Below are 17118 nucleotides of genomic sequence, written 5' to 3'. Positions count from 1 at the left end.
CTACTACTACTATCACTACCACCACTACTACTACTGCTATTACTGCTACGACTACTATTACGGCTACTCATGCCCCATCCCACTTACAATCACTGTTTGTGTTTTGTTCCTCTGACCTTATTATCTTTGTGGAAACCTAACACATGAAGTTTTACCTTCCCTCTAGAAGTCCCACCTACAAGTCCTAGAACTTTGTAGAAGCCAAACAGGTCACAGTGTAAAGATGCTTTACCCACTCAGACTTGAAGTAATCAAGACCACTTGGGTGGAAGGGTCCAGCAGCTCTAGCTGGCATTCATTCATTCATTCAATCGTATTTATGTGCAGAGCACTGTATTAAGTGCTTGGAAATTACAATTCAGCAACAGAGACAGTCCCTACACAACAATGGGCTCACAGTCTAGAAGAGGAAAGACAGACAGGCAGACAACAAAACAAACAAAAAAACCCAAGTAAACAGGTATCAGTAGCCTCAATATAAATGAATAGAATTATAAATTTATGCGTATCATTAATAAAATGAATAGAATAATAAATATGTACATATATATACAAGTGCTTTGGGGTGGGAAGTGGGGTAGAGCAGAGGGAGGGAGTTGTGGTGATGGGGAGGGGAGGAGGAGCAGAGGAATGGAAGGGCTCAGTCTGGAAAGGCCTCCCGAAGGAGGTGAGCTAGGAAGTGTGCTAGATTGGCAGATGTGAGGAAGGAGGGCATTCCAGGCCAGAGGTAGGATGTGGGCCAGGGGTCGATGGTGGGACAGGCGAGAATGAAGCACAGTGAGGAAGTTAGTGGCAGAGGAGCAGAGTTTGAGAGCTGGGCTGTAGAAAGAGAGAAGGGAGGTGAGATAGGAGAGGACTGTTTGTCTATTATTTTCTATAATTTCTTCAGATAGCCTCCAGGAATCTGGGACAGGCTCAGCTAAATCAGGATATACAAGTGGGTGAGAGGTAAGAATGTTTGTTGACGCCAGCCTTTGAACAGGTTGCTCCCGTGAACTTCAGCTCTAAAGTCAGGGAACCACTGAATTAGAATCTATGGCCTGGAAGAAAGGAAGGGTATAATCATTTCTATTTCCCAACTGCTAAGTACAGTGCTCTGCACACAGTAAGTGCTCAATAAATACGATTGAATGAATGAATATCTGTGACTGCTCAGAGCCTGAAATAGCGTTTGTGCATGCTGGTACCTGATGATGCTTAAGGAGCAGTGTGGCCTAATGGATAGAACCAGGGCCTGGGAGTCAAAAGACCTGAATTCTAATCCTGGCTCCTCCACATGACTAATGCATGACCTTGGGCAAGTTGCTTAACCTCTCTATGCCTCAGTTACCTCATCTGCCAAATAGGGATTCAATCCCTGTTCTCCCTCCTACTTGGACTGTGAGTCCAATATGGGACCTGATCATCTTGTATCTACCCCAGCGCTTAGTACAGTGGTTGGTACAATGGAAGTGCTTAGGAAATACCACTATTATGATTGCTCTCTCCCCTCTTCTAGATTGTGAGCCCGTTGTGGGTAGGAATTGTCTCTATTTGTTGTTGGACTGCACTTTCCAAGTGCTTAGTACAGTGCTCTGCACAAAGTAAGCTCTCAATAAATGCGATTGAATGAATGAATAAATTATTATTTTTATTACTCTGACTGTCACCTCCATTTCCTTCACATCCAGAGCACTTACATCTCCGTATCAGCACCTCATTATCAATACTACTTTTTGAGCGCTTATTGTGTGCAGAACACTGTGGTAAACACTTGGGAGAGTACAACACAACAGAGTTAGTAGATATGTTCCCTGTCCACAACGAGCTTACAATATAGAGGGAAATAGAAATGAATATAAACAAATACTTTATAATATATAATTCAAAGATGTGCACAGAAGTGTTCTGGGGTTGGGAGTGGGGCAGATATTAAATACCCAAACATCACAGATCCAAGTGCCTAGGTGATGCAGAAGAGAGAAAGAGCCGGGGAAAAGAGGGTTCATTTGGGGGATATACACTTTTAATATGGCTTTGAAGGTGGGGATTGTGGTGGTCTGGTGCATATGAAGCAGAGAGAGTCCCAGGCTAGCTAAACCAGAAGCCCACTTTTGCCAAAATGGAACTGGAGGTAAGAACATGAGGGGTTCTGGAGGAAACGAGAGCTTCTCCTCGCACATATGGCAGGAGAGCAAACTCTTCCTTCCTGAACAAGAGAGGAGAGAACTGAGATGATGATCTATGAGAGGCGCAGCATGGCCTAGTGGAAAGAGCACTGCCCTGGGAATCAGAGAACTGGGTTCTAATTCCGATTCCATCACGTGGCTCCTGTGTGACCTTAGGCAAGTCACTTAACTTCTCTGGGCCTCGGTTTGCTCATCTGCAAATGGGTGTTCAAACTTTGTTCTCCTTCCTACTGAGACTGTGAGCCCCATGTGGGAGCTGCTTTTCTTGTATCTACCCCAATGCTTAGTTCAGTGCTTGGTACATAGTAAGTGCTTAACGAATATTCATGGATTAAATCATATTTATTGAGTGCTAACTGTATTCAGAGCACTGTACTAAGTGCTTGGGAGAGTACAATACAACAAAAAGGACACATTCCCCACCCACAAAGAGTTTACAGTCTCGAGCTGGGGGAGAAGACATTAATGCAAACAAATAAATTACAGATATGCACCAAGTGCTGTGGGGCTTGGAGGGGGAAGAAAAAAGGGAGCAATTCGGGTTGATGCAGAAGGGAGTGGGAAAAGAGGAAAGGGGGGCTTAATCAGGGAAGGCCTCCTGGAGGAGGTGTCCCTTCAATAAGGCTTTGAAGGAGGGGAGAGTAATTGGATTTGAGGTGGTAGGGCATTCCAGGCCAGAGGCAGGACATGGGCAAGGGTTCAGCAGTGAGATAGATGAGATAGAGGTATAGTGAGAAAGTTGGCATTAGAGGACCGAAGTGTGTGGGCTGGGTAGCAGTAGAAGAGTAGCAAGGTAAGGTAGGAGGGCACAAGGTGATAGAGTGTTTTAAAGTCAATGGTGAGGAGGTTTTGTTTGATGCAGAGGTAGATTGGCAACTCTGGAATTTCTTGATGAGTGGAGAAACATGTACTGAACATTTTTGTAGAAAAATGATCCGGGCAGTAGAGTTAAAGTATGAACTGGAGTGGAGCGAGGAAGGAGGCTGGGAGGTCAGCAAGGAGGTTGATGCAGCAACCCAGGCAGGATAAGATGAGTGATTGTTTTAAGGTGGTACCATTTGGGTGGAGAGGAAACGGTGGATTTTAGCGATGTTGCGAAGGTAGGACTGACAGGATTTAGTGATGGATTGAAAGAGGTGGGTTGAATGAAAGAGAGGAGTCAAGGAAAAAAGAAAGTCCTAACATGGTTGAGTTCAGAGGCCTGAATGCCAATATCCTTTCTGTCCTGAGAACAAGAATAAGTCACCAGAGAGAGATGGAAGGAATGACCCCTTGAAGCTGCTTCAGGCAATGCAATTTTATGATTTGATTCCCTGCCCTGTCTAATTGAGCCTCTTGCCTCCTGGATCTCTGGAAACCAAAGAAAATGCCTACAAGTTAGCACCACCTCCCTCATCTCCATCCCCACACTCCCCAAATCCACCGGCCAGAGAGACGTTTTCTCCTGCATTGTCTATTGGGTCTAATCAGAGATTTGTTTTTTTGCCTTTTTCCGCAGGGCCCCAGTTAACTTACCCTAACGATTCACCCACACCCTAGTAGTGGCCTCACTACTGAGATACAGAAGCCGGGAAGGAATCCTTGGTCTCAGTCCTGCTTCTCCTTATGATCGAGAGAGTGGATTCCTGACTTCCTTCCACTACACCACTCTGGTGGGACCTTAATGTCCCGTCTCGGGTCTGTAGTTGCTGTGCTCATTCTACAGATGGAAAAAACCGAGGCCCGCTGTGGGGAAGATGCATTGCTCAGATAAACTGGTGAAGTAGCCTATTTGGGTTCACCATTTCGACTCCTGCTTCCATCAAAATTCCAGCTCAGCAGAAAGATATACTGGGGTAAAGACGCTAGGTACGCTGTTGGATAGGGGGAGAGGATGAGGTAGGATCAGGAGTGCACAGGGAATGTCAGTTCTTTTACCCAGATTCCTTTGAAGGTCCAGACCTCACTGGAGCTGCCCAATAGCTGGACAAGCCACCGTGGGTGCTGTACACAACTTAATGCCAAAAGATCCTTTCCTGTCTTAATCTGAGTCGTTTATAGTTTTTTATTGTTTTTGTCACGTCTTGTCTTTTTAGTGTTTACTGTGTGCCGGACACTGTATTAAGCAAAGGGGTAGATACCAGGTAATTAAGGTGGACACGGTCCATGTCCTACATGGGGCTCACGGCCTTAATCCCATTTTACAGATGAGGTAACTGAGGCACAGTGAAGTGAAATAATATGCCCAAAGTCACGCAGCAGACAAGTGGTGGAGGAGCTCGCTTAGACTGTGAGCCTTATGTGGGACAGGGACTATGTCCAGCTTGATTGACTTGTTTCTACTCCAGCCCATAGAACAGTGCTTAACACTTAGTAAGTGCTTGGCCTAGTGGAAGGACCACAGGCCTGGGAGTCAGAAGGATCCGGGTTCTAATACCACCTCTACCACATGTCTGCTGTGTGACCTTGGGCAAGTCACTTAACTCCTCTAGACCTAAGTTACCTGATCTATAAAATGGGGATTAAGACTGTGAGCCCCATGTGGGACAGGGACTGTGTCCAACCTGATTAGCTTGTATCCACCCCAGCGCTTAGGACAGTGCTTGACAAATAGTAAGTGCTTAACAAGTACAATTATCATCTTCATTAACAAATATCATAAAAACATTCTTAATGCTGAGTCACATACAGGTGTATTTGACTAAGGACCTTTTTCCTGGAGTGGTGAAGGGGTCTCAGGAATCCATGTTCCAAGATCTTTTCATACTTATATTCACATGGTCATTTGAGTTTATTCTCCCTGTAGACTGAAAACTCCTTGTACACAGGGAACATGTCTATCAACTCTGATGTATCATACTTTCCCAAACGCTCAGTACAGTGATCCACACACTATAAATGCCCAATAAATACCATTAATCGGTGAACTTGTTCTTAGTGTTAATAATGAGAATGATGGTATTTGTTTTCTTGTCTTATGCCATCGAGTCGTCTCCAATCCATAGCGACGTCATGGACACGTCTCCCCCGGAACGCCCCACCTCCATCTGCAATCATTCTGGTAGTGTATTCATAGAGTTTTCTTGGTAAAAATACGTAAGTGGTTTACCATTGCCTCCTTCTGTGCAGTAAACTCGAATCTCTGTCTTGGACTCTCTCCCATACTGCTGCTGCCCAGCACTTGGGAGTTTTGACTTGTAGCAGATTGCCTTCCACTTGCTAGCCACTGCCCAAGCTAGGAATGGAATGGATATGCTTCTGCTTGACTCTCCCTCCCATAGTCAAGACAGGTAGAGTACTGGAAACTCTCCAGGTGCGACCCTGAGAGGGGATGGTATTTTTAGGTGCTTACTATGTTCCAGACACTGTGCTGAGCACTGGGGGACTTACACGTTAATGGGTTATCTATTGTCCATAATCTATTGTTATAACTTTTGGTATCCATGAGAAGCAGTGTGGCCTGGTGGAAATGACATGTATCCGGGAGCCAGAGGACTTGGGTTCTAATCCCGATTGTCGGCTGTGTGACCTTGGGCATGTCACTTCACTTCTTTTGGCTTTGGTTTCCTCATGTGTACAATGGGAATTCAATAACTGTTCTACCTCCTACACTTAAATTGTGAACCTCATGTAGGACAGGGGCTATGTCTGACCTGATTATCTTGTGGCAGAGCCAGGATAAGAATCCAGTTCCTCTGACTCCCAGGCCAGTGCTCTTCCCACTAGATCACACTGATTCTCTACACCGCCGCAGAACTTGGCACATAGTAAGCACTTAACAAATTAAATAATAATAACAATAATAATGATGATAATAACTTTCACTCATTCAATAGTATTCACTGAGTGCATACTGTGTGCAGTACACTGAATCAAGCGCTTGTGAAAGCACAATAGAACAATAAAAAGACACATCCCCTGCCCACAAGGATCTTACAGTCTCTAGAGGTGGTGAGAAAGAAATTCATATAAATAAATAAATTAATGATATGTACATGAGTGCTGTAGGGCTGGAAGTGGCGAAGAACAAAGGGAGAAGGTTTAGGCGACGCAGAAGAGAATGGGAGAAGAGGAAAAGGGGGGTTTAGTCAGGGAAGGCCTCCTGGAGGAGATATGCTTTCAGTAAGGCTTTGAAGTTTAGGGAGAGTAATTGTCTGTTGGATTTGAGGAGGAAAGGCATTCCAGGTCCGAGTCAGGACTTGGGTGAAGGGTCAGGGGCGAGATATGTGAGATCGAGGCCCAGTGAGAAAGTTAACATTAGAGGAGCGAAGTGTGTGGTCTGGATTGTAATAGGAGAAAAGCAGGGAGAGGTAGGAGGAGTGATGGAGTGCTTTAAAGCCAATGGTGGAGGGTTTTTATTTGATATGGAGGTGGATGGGCAACCTCCCTAACCGACTCTGAGGAGTGGGCGACATGTCCTGAACGTTTTTGTAGAAAAATGATCCAGGCAGCCGAGTGAAATATGGACTGGGGTAGGGGGAGACAGGAGGCTGGGAGGTCAGCAAGAAGGATGATTCAGTAATCCAGGCGAAAGAAGATGAGCTATTGTATTACAGTGGTAGCTCTCTCATGTGGTTTGAATGAGAGAGAGGAGTCAAGGACAATGCCAAGGTTATGGGCTAGTGAGATAGAAAAGATGGTGGTGCTCTCTACAGGGATGGGAAAGTCAGGGGGAGGACAATGTTTGGTTGGGAAGATAAGGAATTCAGTTTTGGACATGTTAAACCTGAGGTGACGGGAGGACATCCAAGTAGAGATGTTTTGAAGGTAAGATGAAATGTGAGACTGCAGAGAGGGAGAGCGTTCAGGACTGGAGGTGTAGATTTGGTTATCATCCCCATAGAGGTGGTAGCTGAAGCCATGGGAGTGAATGAGTGCTCCAAGGGAGTGGGTGTGGATGAAATAGAAGGGGACCCAGAACTGAACCATGAGGGACCCCCCACAGTTAAGGGGTGGGAGGCAGAGGAAGAGCCCATGAAGGAGACTGAGAATGAATGACCAGAGAGATAAGAGGAGAACCAAGAGAAGACAGAATCGGTGAAGCCAAGGTTGGATAACGTTTCCAGGAGAAGGGGGTAGTCCACTCTGTCGAAGATGTATGAGAGCTCTAGGAGGATTAGGATGGAGATTCTGTCTCCAAATCAATCTCTTCTGGAGATTAGGAATTCTGTCACGGTAGTGACAGAATTTCTCCTCCTGGGAATCTTAGAGGTCCGGGAGCCGCAGTTGCTCCTTCCCACTCTGTTCCTCCTACTGTACCTGGCGGCCCTGTTGGGGAATCTCCTCATTGTCGCTGTCACCGCCCTTGACCGGTGCCTCCACACCCCCATGTACTTCCTTTTCAGGAACCTGACCATATCGACCTCTGCCTCATCTCCACCATAGTCCCCAAGTCCATCCTCAACTCCCTGTCCAACAACAGATCCCTCGCTTTCCCGGGCTGTGTCCTCCTGGTGTTTATCTTCTGATTTGCTGCCAGTTTTGAAATGGCCTTGCTCACGGCAATGTCCCACAACCGGTAGGTGGCCATTTGCTGCCCCTTGAGCAGCAGGATGCATATTATCATGCATCCGAGGCCTTCTGGGAAGATGGTGGCTGCCTCCTGGCTCAGCGGGGCTCTCAATGGACTCCTGCACATGGCTGCCTCCTTCTCCACACCCTTCTGTAGGTCCAAAGTGATTAATCAATTCTTCTGTGACAACCTTCCGCTCCTGAGACTCTTCTGCTCCAGGGGTTTCCACAGTCAGCTGGGAGTCATTGCTTTCAACATGCTTGTAGGGTCATTCTGATTTACCTCCATAACTCTGTCTTACATGTGCATCTTCTCGGCTGTGCTGAGGATGTGGTCGATAGCAGGCCAGGCCAAACCCTTCTCCACCTGCCTCCCCCACCTCGCCGTCATGTCTTTATTCGTCTCCCCAGCCCTGTTAGAATATTCCACCTCCATCCCCAAGCCCCCATTCATTCTGGACCTGGTAGGGTCCCTCTTCTACACCGTGGTGCCTCCCACCATGAACCCCCTCATCTACACCCTGAGGAACTGGGCCGTGAAGGGAGCAGTGAGAAAACCTGTCTGTGGAAAGAACATGATCTGAGACAGTCCCCTCCTCAGCTTTGCCATACCACATCCCCCTTTTTAAAAGCCCTAGTGGGTGATCTCTAATGGAGTTGACTGTGTGGATGACTGTGTCTATGTAGATTGTCTTTGGTCAGTCCTTGTGCTCATATGCATGACAAGATAGATTGTGGTGATTCCTTGAAGACCCAAAATTGGGCAGCAATACACAGAAAAGTCCCTCTTGCCTATAAGATTGTTGAGGATATGGATTGTGTCTACCAACTCCGTTGTATTGTATTTTCCCAAATGCTTAGTACAGTGCTCTGCACACAGTAAACACTCAATACGTATCACTGAATGATTGACTGATTGAAACTCTTTGAGGAGTAGTGTGACCTAGTGGAAAAAGAATGGGCATGGGACTGAGAATATCTGTGTTTTAATCCTGGCTCTGCCACTTGTCTACTGCGTGTGACCTTGTACAAGTCACTTAACGTCTCTGTTCCTCAGTTGCCTCATCTGTAAGATGGGGATTAAGACTGTGGGCTCCATAAGGTACAGGGACTGTGTCCAATCCAGTTAATTTTCATCTATTCTAGCGCTTAGTAAAGTGCCTGGCACATAGGAAATGCTTAACAATAACCATAATTATCATTAGTAGTAGTAGTAGTCATAGTTAACAAATACTATTAAAAAAGGATTGATTGAAAATACTGATTGATACTATCAATCATGCTTATTGAGTGCTTATTGTGTGCAGAGTACTGTACTAAGCTCGTTGTGGGCAGAGAATATGTCTGCTTATTGTTATACTGTAAAGATGATGATGATGATGATGGTATTTGTTAAGCTCTTATTATGTGCCAAGCAGTGTTCTAAGCAATGGGGTAGATACAAGGTCATATTTCACTCTTCCAAGTGCTAAACTGTGATCCTGTTGTTGGGGAGGGACTTACTCTATATGCTGTCAACTTGTACTTCCCAAGCGCTTGGTACAGTGCTCTGTATACTGTAAGCACTCAATAAATACGATTGAATGAATGAATTAATGAATGGTCTGCACACAGTTAGCACTCAATAAATATGATTGAATGAAATGGATGAAAGCACAATATAGCAGAGTTGGTAGACACAGTGAATTTACAGCTAAATATCTGGGGAAGACTTTTGAGGCCAGTCACGAATCCTGGGAAATGTCCCACCTGAGAGTCAGGAGGAAACAAGCGACTCAAGTCATCTCTTTAGAGCCTCTCCTTAAAGCCTCTCCTTTCACGTCTATGGCCTGAGACGTGGGCAGCAAAGTGTCCAGAGCCCAACTCCTTCCATCCCACAGGAAAAAGGGCTGGCACCGCAATTTGGATGCCCACTTGCCCTTCCATTTCCTCTACTTCCTGCAGCTGGATGCCCATTTGCCCCTCTATTTTCTCTGCTTGCTGCTTTTCGGATGTCCAATTGCTCCTTTTCTCTGCTTGCTGCTGTTTTTATACCTATTTGCCCCTCCGTATGGCTGCTTGCTGCTGTTTGGATGCCCGCTTGCCTCTCCATTTCCTCTACTTGCTGCTGTTTGGATGCCTGTTTGCCCCTCTGTTTCCTCTGCCTTAATGACATTTTAAGAAGACAGACTCTCCTCACCTTCAAACCTTATTGAAGGCACATAATAATAATGATAATAATGGCATTTCTTAAGAGCTTACTGTGTGCAAAGCACTGTTCTAAGCGCTGGGGAGGATACAAGGTGATGAGGTTGTCCCACGTGGGGCTCACAGTTTTAATCCCCATTTTACAGATGAGCAAACTGTGGCGCAGGGAAGTTACATGACTTGCCCAAAGTCATACAGCTGAAAAGCGGCAGAGCCAGGATTAGAACCCATGACCTCTGACTCCCAAGACCGGGCTCTTTCCACTGAGCCACACATCTCCTCCAAGAGACCTTCCCCGTCTTCCCCATTTCCTCTCCTCCCTCTCCCTTCTGTGTCACCCTTCCACATGAATATGCTCCCTGTATTCACCCTCTACCTCAGCCCCTCAGCACTTATGCCCATATCCATAATTTATTTATATTAAAGCCATTCTCTCCCCAGACTGTAAACTCACTGTGGCCAGGGAACATGTTTACCAACTATTCTACATTGCACTGTCCCAAGTGCTTACTACAGTGCTCTGCACACAATAAATACTCAATAAATACGATTGATTGATTGAGATGCTCAGTGCAGTACCCCTGCCTTTTCCTAACCATGAAGCTCACTGGTTGGCAAATACAGCTTACTGAACCCCATCTGGGTCAACAACTACCTATCCAATATGAGTGTTTGGGAGTCCTTCAGCCCGCATAAAATATCTCTTCCAGGAGGTATTTCCAGATTGGTCCTCCTCTTTTCCAGGTCACAGCAACCCATCAGTCATTCAATCAATTAAACACTGGTGTTTATTGAGTGCTTACTGTGTGAAGGTCACTGTGCTAAGAGCTTAAAAGAGTACAGTACAACAGAGTTGGTAGACATGTACCCTGCCCACCATGAGCTTACAGTCTAGAGGTTATGGATTTACTGATGTGTTCATTTCTGTATTCAGTCACTTTTGTCGATTTTGTTGACCACCTATGGATGATCAGATGAGCGGGAGTGTGTTTGACAAAATTTCTCGCACTCTTGTCTACTCTGACCTTGAAAATACAGCAGTGCCTCTTGTATGTGGGGATCCTTGCTTAGACACCATTCGTTATGAGTGGAAATGCATGGCGTGCCCTAGTGGGAAGAGCCTGATCTTAGGGGTCAGAGGACTTTAGTTCTAATTCCCACTCCGCCACTTGTCTACTGTGTGATTTGGGCAAGTCACTTCACTTCTGTGAGCCTCTATTTTCTCATCTGTCAAATGTGAATTCAATACCTGTTCTCTTTCCTACTTAGTCTGTGAATTGTATATGAGACTGGATGATCTTGTATCTTACCCAGAACCTAGTAATAATGATAATAATTGTGGTTTTTGTTAAGTGCTAACTATTTGTCAAGGAGGTTAATGAGGCTAGATACAGTCCCTGTCCCTCATGGGGTTCACAGTCTAAATAGGAGTGAGAAAAGGTATTGAATCCCCATTTTACAGATGAGGAAACTGAAGCAGAGAGAAGTTAAGTAACTCCACCATAAGGGGTGTCTTCTTCAAATGTGAAGGATTTATATATTGGGATCGTGCTTTCTACCCCTATTGTAGTCTCCTAACTCTTAGACGCACACATTAGATGCTCAATAAATACCACTGATTGATTGATTGATTGACTGAATGAAAGTGGATTGGGTGGTCCCTTCATTTTTTTCTTCTTTTTGTATTCTATAGAACTTGTTATGTGCTTACTACATGCCCATCATTGTACTAAGCACCGGGATAGATGCATGATAATCAGGCTGGACACAGTCCCTGCCCCACAGGAGGCTCACAGAATCAGTAGGAGGAAGGAGGATTTAATCCCCATTTTACAGGTGAGGTAACTTGAGGCCCAGAGAAGTGAAGTGATTTGCCTCAGGTCCCACAGCAGGTAAATGGCAGAGCCAGGATTAGAACCCAGATAATCTGACACTCAGGCCTGTTGTCTTTCCATTAGGCCGCACTGCTTCTCATTAGGCCACACTGGCACAACAATGCCACATTTCTAGATTTTGGGGAATGTAATCGAACTCCCGGGCTTCAGGACACCTGGGGATTGAAGCCTGCAGGGATTTAAGCCTGCAGCTTGCATCACCTCCCTCCTTCTCTCACCAAAGCAGTGCCACCCAGAAATAAATTTTACCCAGAAATGTCCCTTGGACCATCCACAAGGGACACCCCACCGCCCCACTTTGCTTCACATATCTCATGAAAGGGTCACGTAGTAGGGTTTTTTCCCATCCACGTCCCTGCAGCTGGCTCACTGTGGGCAGGGAACGAGTCTGCCAACTCTGTTGTATTGGACTCTCCCAAGCGCTTAATACAGTGCTCTGCACCTAGTAGGTGCTCTATAAATACCATCGATTGGCTGATTGATGGGAAAGACTTCCAGGCTTCCAACAGCTGGGTCTCCAGTCCCTCCAACACCTTCTGATCTAAGCATCTTTCCCCGGCATCCTCTTCAAATACCAAGATAGAGGCAAAGGGAGGGGAGGGGACATTTCCGGGTACTCACTGAATGGAAGGACACAGCGGGGTCGATTTCCAGTCACCCCATCTCTTCTCATAAGGCAGCTCAATAGAGATCACCACCGACCCTTTGGTAAATTTACTTCGACTCCTGCTTTGGGGGAGAGCATGAATTTGTGCAATAGTCTGTGAAAGAAAGGTATTTTCTTGATGAACTCAAGGAACCCCCTTTTCATCTATTCCTCCTCCCCTCCCCATCGTTCCTACCCCTTTCCTCTGCACTACCCCTTCACCCGCCATCACTTGTGTATATTTGTATATATTTATTACTCTATTTTATTAATGATGTGTAAATCTAAAATTCTATTATCTATTTTGATGGTATTAATACCTGTCTATTTGTTTTGTTTTGTTGTCTGTCTCTCCCTTCTAGACTGTGAGCCCATTGTTGGATAGGTATTGTCTCTATCTGTTGCAGAACTGTACTTTCCAAGCGCTTAGTACAGTTCTCTGCACACAGTGAGCGCTCAATAAATACTATTGAATGAACGAATTAACGAACTAGTGGACTAGTGTAGATCATTAGCTTGACTTTAGACTGTACACTAATTATGGGCAGAGAACATGGCTGCTAATTTGTATTAATAATAATAATAATAAAAATAATAATGATTGTGAATTTTTTAAGTGCTTACCACGTGCCAGGCACTGTGCTAAGATCTGGGGTGGATACAAGCAAATTGGGTTAGGCACAGTCCCTCTCTCACATGGGGCTCACCACCTTATCCCCCTTCTACAGATGAGGTAATTGAGTCACAGAGAAGTGACTCAGTAACTCGCTATCCAACCTTGGCTTCACAGACTCCGTCCACTCCTGGTTCTCCTCTTATCTCTCCGACCGTTCATTCTCAGTCTCTTTTGAGGACTCCTCGTTCCCCTCCCATCCCCTTACTGTAGGGGTTCCTCAAGGGTCAATTCTTGGTCCCCTTCTGTTCTCGATCCACACTCACTCCCGTGGTAACCCATTTCGCTCCCACGGCTTCAACTATCATCTCTACACTGATGACACCCAAATCTACATCTCTGCCCCTGCTCTCTCTCCCTCCCTCCAGACTCGCATCTCCTCCTGACTTCAGGACATCTCCATCTGGATGTCTGCCCGCCACCTAAAACTCAACATGTCCAAGACTGAACTCCTTGTCTTCCTTCCCAAACCGTGCCCTCTCCCTGAATTTCCTATCACTGTTGACGGCACTACCATCCTTCTTGTCTCCCAAGCCCGCAACCTTGGGGTCATCCTCGACTCTGCTCTCTCGTTTACCCCTCACATCCAAGCCGTCACCAAAACCTGCCGGTCTCACCTCCACAACATTGCCAAGATCCGCCCTTTCCTCTCCATCCAAACCGCTACCCTGTTCGTTCAAACTCTCATCCTATCCCGTCTGGATTACTGTATCAGCCTCCTTTCCGATCTCCCATCCTCCTGTCTCTCCCCACTTCAATCAATGCTTCATGCTGCTGCCCGGATTGTCTTTGTCCAGAAACGCTCTGGGCACTTTACTCCACTCCCCAAAAATCTCCATTGGCTACCAATCAACCTACGCATCAGGCAAAAACTCTTCACCCTCGGCTTCAAGGCTCTCCATCACCTCGCCCCCTCCTACCTCACCTCCCTTCTCTCCTTCTACAGCCCAGCCCGCACCCTCCACTCCTCTGCCGCTAATCTCCTCACCGTGCCTCGTTCTCGCCTGTCCCGCCATCGACCCCCGCCCCACGTCATCCCCCTGGCCTGGAATGCCCTCCCTCTGCACATCCGCCAAGCTAACTCTCTTCCTCCCTTCAACGCCCTACTGAGAGCTCACTTCCTCCAGGAGGCCTTCCCAGACTGAGCCCCCTCCTTCCTCCCTCCCTCCTCCCCCTCCCCATCCCCCCCACCTTACCTCTTTCTCCTCCCCACAGCACCTGTGTATATGTATGTATTTATATACATATTATTTATGTTTGTTCGTATTTATTACTCTATTTATTTTATTTGTAGATATTTATTCTATTTATTCTATTTTGTTAATATGTTTTGTTTTGTTCTCTGTCTTCCCCTTCTAGACTGTGAGCCCACTGTTGGGTAGGGACCGTCTCTATATGTTGCCAACTTGTACTTCCCAAGCTCTTAGTACAGTGCTCTGCATACAGTAAGTACTCAATAAATACGATTGAATGAATTGAAAGTGAAGTGTCTTAGCCAACGTTATACAGGAGGCAAATGGCGAAGCCACAATTAGAACCCCAGACTGTTGCATTCTGTTGTACTCTCCCAAGTGTTGAGTACAGTGTTCTGCACGTAATAACCACTCAATATTCATTCATTCAATCGTATTTATTCAGCACTTACTGTGTGCACAGCACTGTACTAAGCGCTTGGGAAGTACAAGTTGGCAACATATAGAGACGGTCCCTACCCAACAGTGGGCTCACAGTCTAGAAGGGGGAGACAGAGAACAAAACAAAATATAGAAACAGAATAAAATAAATAGAATAAATCAATAGATACCATTGATTGGTAGTTTGGAAAGAGCACGTGCCTGGGAGTCAGAGGACCTGGATTCTCATCCCGGCTCTACGGTTGTCTGCCGGGTGACCTTGGGCAAGTCACTTAACTTCCCTGTGCTTCTGTTTCTTCATCTGCCAAAAGGGGATTCAATATCCATTTTCCCTCTTACTTAGATTGTGATTCCCACATGGGACAGGGACTGCGTATGTCCAGATTAACTTGTATCTACCCAGCACTTTTAACAATGCTTGACACATAGTAAGTTCTTAACAAATGCCCGAAAAGAAATGATGAAACAGTTCTCGGAAAGTAATCATAATAACAATAATACATGTGGTTCTTGTTAAGCTCTTATTATGTGCCACACCCTGTTTTAAGTGCTGGAGTAGATGCTGGTTAATCAGGGTGGACACAGTTCATTCCCCTCAGGGGGCTTACACTCTTATCCCTGTTTTGCAGGGGAGGTAATAGTGGCACGGAGAAGCGAAGTGTCATGCCCAAGGTCACACAGCAGACATGTGGTAGAGCCAGCTTTAGAACTCAGGTCCCTCTGACTCCCAGGCCCGAGCTCTAAGCCAATTAGACTCTACTTTAGTGGTCCAATGTGGCCCACAGATTGTGGAATTCCAGTTCGGTCTTGACAGTCCTGTCTCGTTTTGGTGGTTGTGGCCAGTGCTTGCAGATTCTGGCCATCAAGGCACCCATGACATAGCAGGCATTTCAATGGGAACATGGTATAATTCCATCAATCGTATTTATTGTGCATTTACTGTGCGCAGAGCACTGTACTAAGTGTTTGAAAGAATACAATATAACAATATAACATGTTCCCTGCCCGCAGCAAGCTTAGAGTCTGTGTCATAAGTGACATTTTACAAAGGTTCCCCTGCATCTGTCCAAGCCTAGGGCGGGTCCCTTGAGGGGCTCAGAACCCTTTCCCTTAATAATTATGGTATTTGTTAAGTGCCAGGCAATGTAGTAAGCGCTGGAGTAGATACGAGGTAATCGGGGTGGACACAGTTCCTGTCCCACATTAGGGCTCACACGTTTATTCCCCATTATATAGGTGAGGTAATTGAGGCACCGAGAAGTGAAGTGACTTACCCAAGGTCACACAGCAGACGACATCTGATCTTTGCCTTCGCTTCCCAGGACCCTCTAAACACAGGAACAACTTTCGTTTGAGCCAAGGAGGAGCAGCAAGGGAGAAAGGAAGTTTGGAATCAAAAATAAAATCCTAAACATGATGCCATTCATTCATTCAATTGTGTTTATTGAGCGCTTACTGTGTGCAGAGCACTGTACTAAGTGTACCTACAAGCAGAAAGACAGAACAGCAGGTAGTCAGACTGTCTAGTGTAAAACTGGACAAATGACCACCTTAAGTTTCTGACTGATTCAACCAATACCCCTTGGTACCAAGTAGCCTGGTCCAGGGACCTTGGCTAGGGATTGCTTTCCTGGAGTGGGAAGTTATCTACTCGAAGTAATGTTTAACTGACCTGTCAGCCCTACTGTCAGAATCAGGACACCTGGCTATCCCTGTTCAGTCATGGTCCTGGTTGGACTTTGGGAGAACCAGTAATAGCAGCAATGTTCTAAGTGCTAAGGTAGATATGAGGTAATCAGCATGGCTTAGTGGAAAGAGTCCAGGCTTGGGAGACAAAGGTCATGGGCCTTAATTCCTCCTCTGCCACTTGTCAGCAAGTCACTGAACTTCTCTGTACCTCAGTTACCTCATCTGTAAAATGTGGATGAAGTCTGTGAGCCCTACGTGGGACAACCTGATTACCTTGTATCTACTCCAGCGCTTAGAACAGTGCTTGGCAAACAGTAAACGTTTAACAAATACTACTATTATTATTATTATTGTTATCATTGAGTCTCTGTCCCCCATGGAGCTCACTGTCATGACTCCACTTTACAGATGAGAGCTGAGGCACAGAGAAGTGAAGTGACTCACCCAAGTTCACACAGCAGACAAGTGGTGGAGCTGGGATTAGAACCCAGGTCTTTCTGACTCCCAGGTCCAAGCTTGTTCCACTAGGTCAGCCTGCTTCTCTAAGGACAGTTGCTTAGTGTAATGAATAGCACCCGGAGGGCACTAGGATACCTTTACTCTTACTATCAATCAATCAATTGTATTTATTGAGCCTTATCTTTGGGCAAAGCGCTGAAATAAGTGTTTAGGAGAATACAATATAGCAGAGACTACTGTGTCGGATGTGAATCATTAAGTTAGCTCTCAATCAACT

The 17118-nt window shown here is 45.8% G+C and overlaps 1 non-coding gene and 1 pseudogene across 1 annotated transcript; one reads left to right on the top strand and one right to left on the bottom strand.

The window, feature by feature from the left end:
* Positions 1–5340: 5340 nt before the first annotated feature.
* LOC119924161 lies at positions 5341–5478 on the bottom strand. The gene has a single exon (XR_005449057.1). It is a non-coding gene; the product is annotated as a small nucleolar RNA SNORA7 (small nucleolar RNA).
* A 1763-nt stretch (positions 5479–7241) lies between these two features.
* Positions 7242–8242, top strand: LOC119924133 (annotated as a pseudogene).
* Positions 8243–17118: the final 8876 nt, after the last annotated feature.

This window comes from Tachyglossus aculeatus, unplaced genomic scaffold (genome assembly GCF_015852505.1).
Source record: "Tachyglossus aculeatus isolate mTacAcu1 unplaced genomic scaffold, mTacAcu1.pri scaffold_82_arrow_ctg1, whole genome shotgun sequence".
Classification (NCBI taxonomy): Eukaryota; Metazoa; Chordata; class Mammalia; order Monotremata; family Tachyglossidae; genus Tachyglossus; species Tachyglossus aculeatus.
Note: the sequence above shows the minus strand (reverse complement) of the source record. Positions and strands in the feature narration are given on the sequence as shown.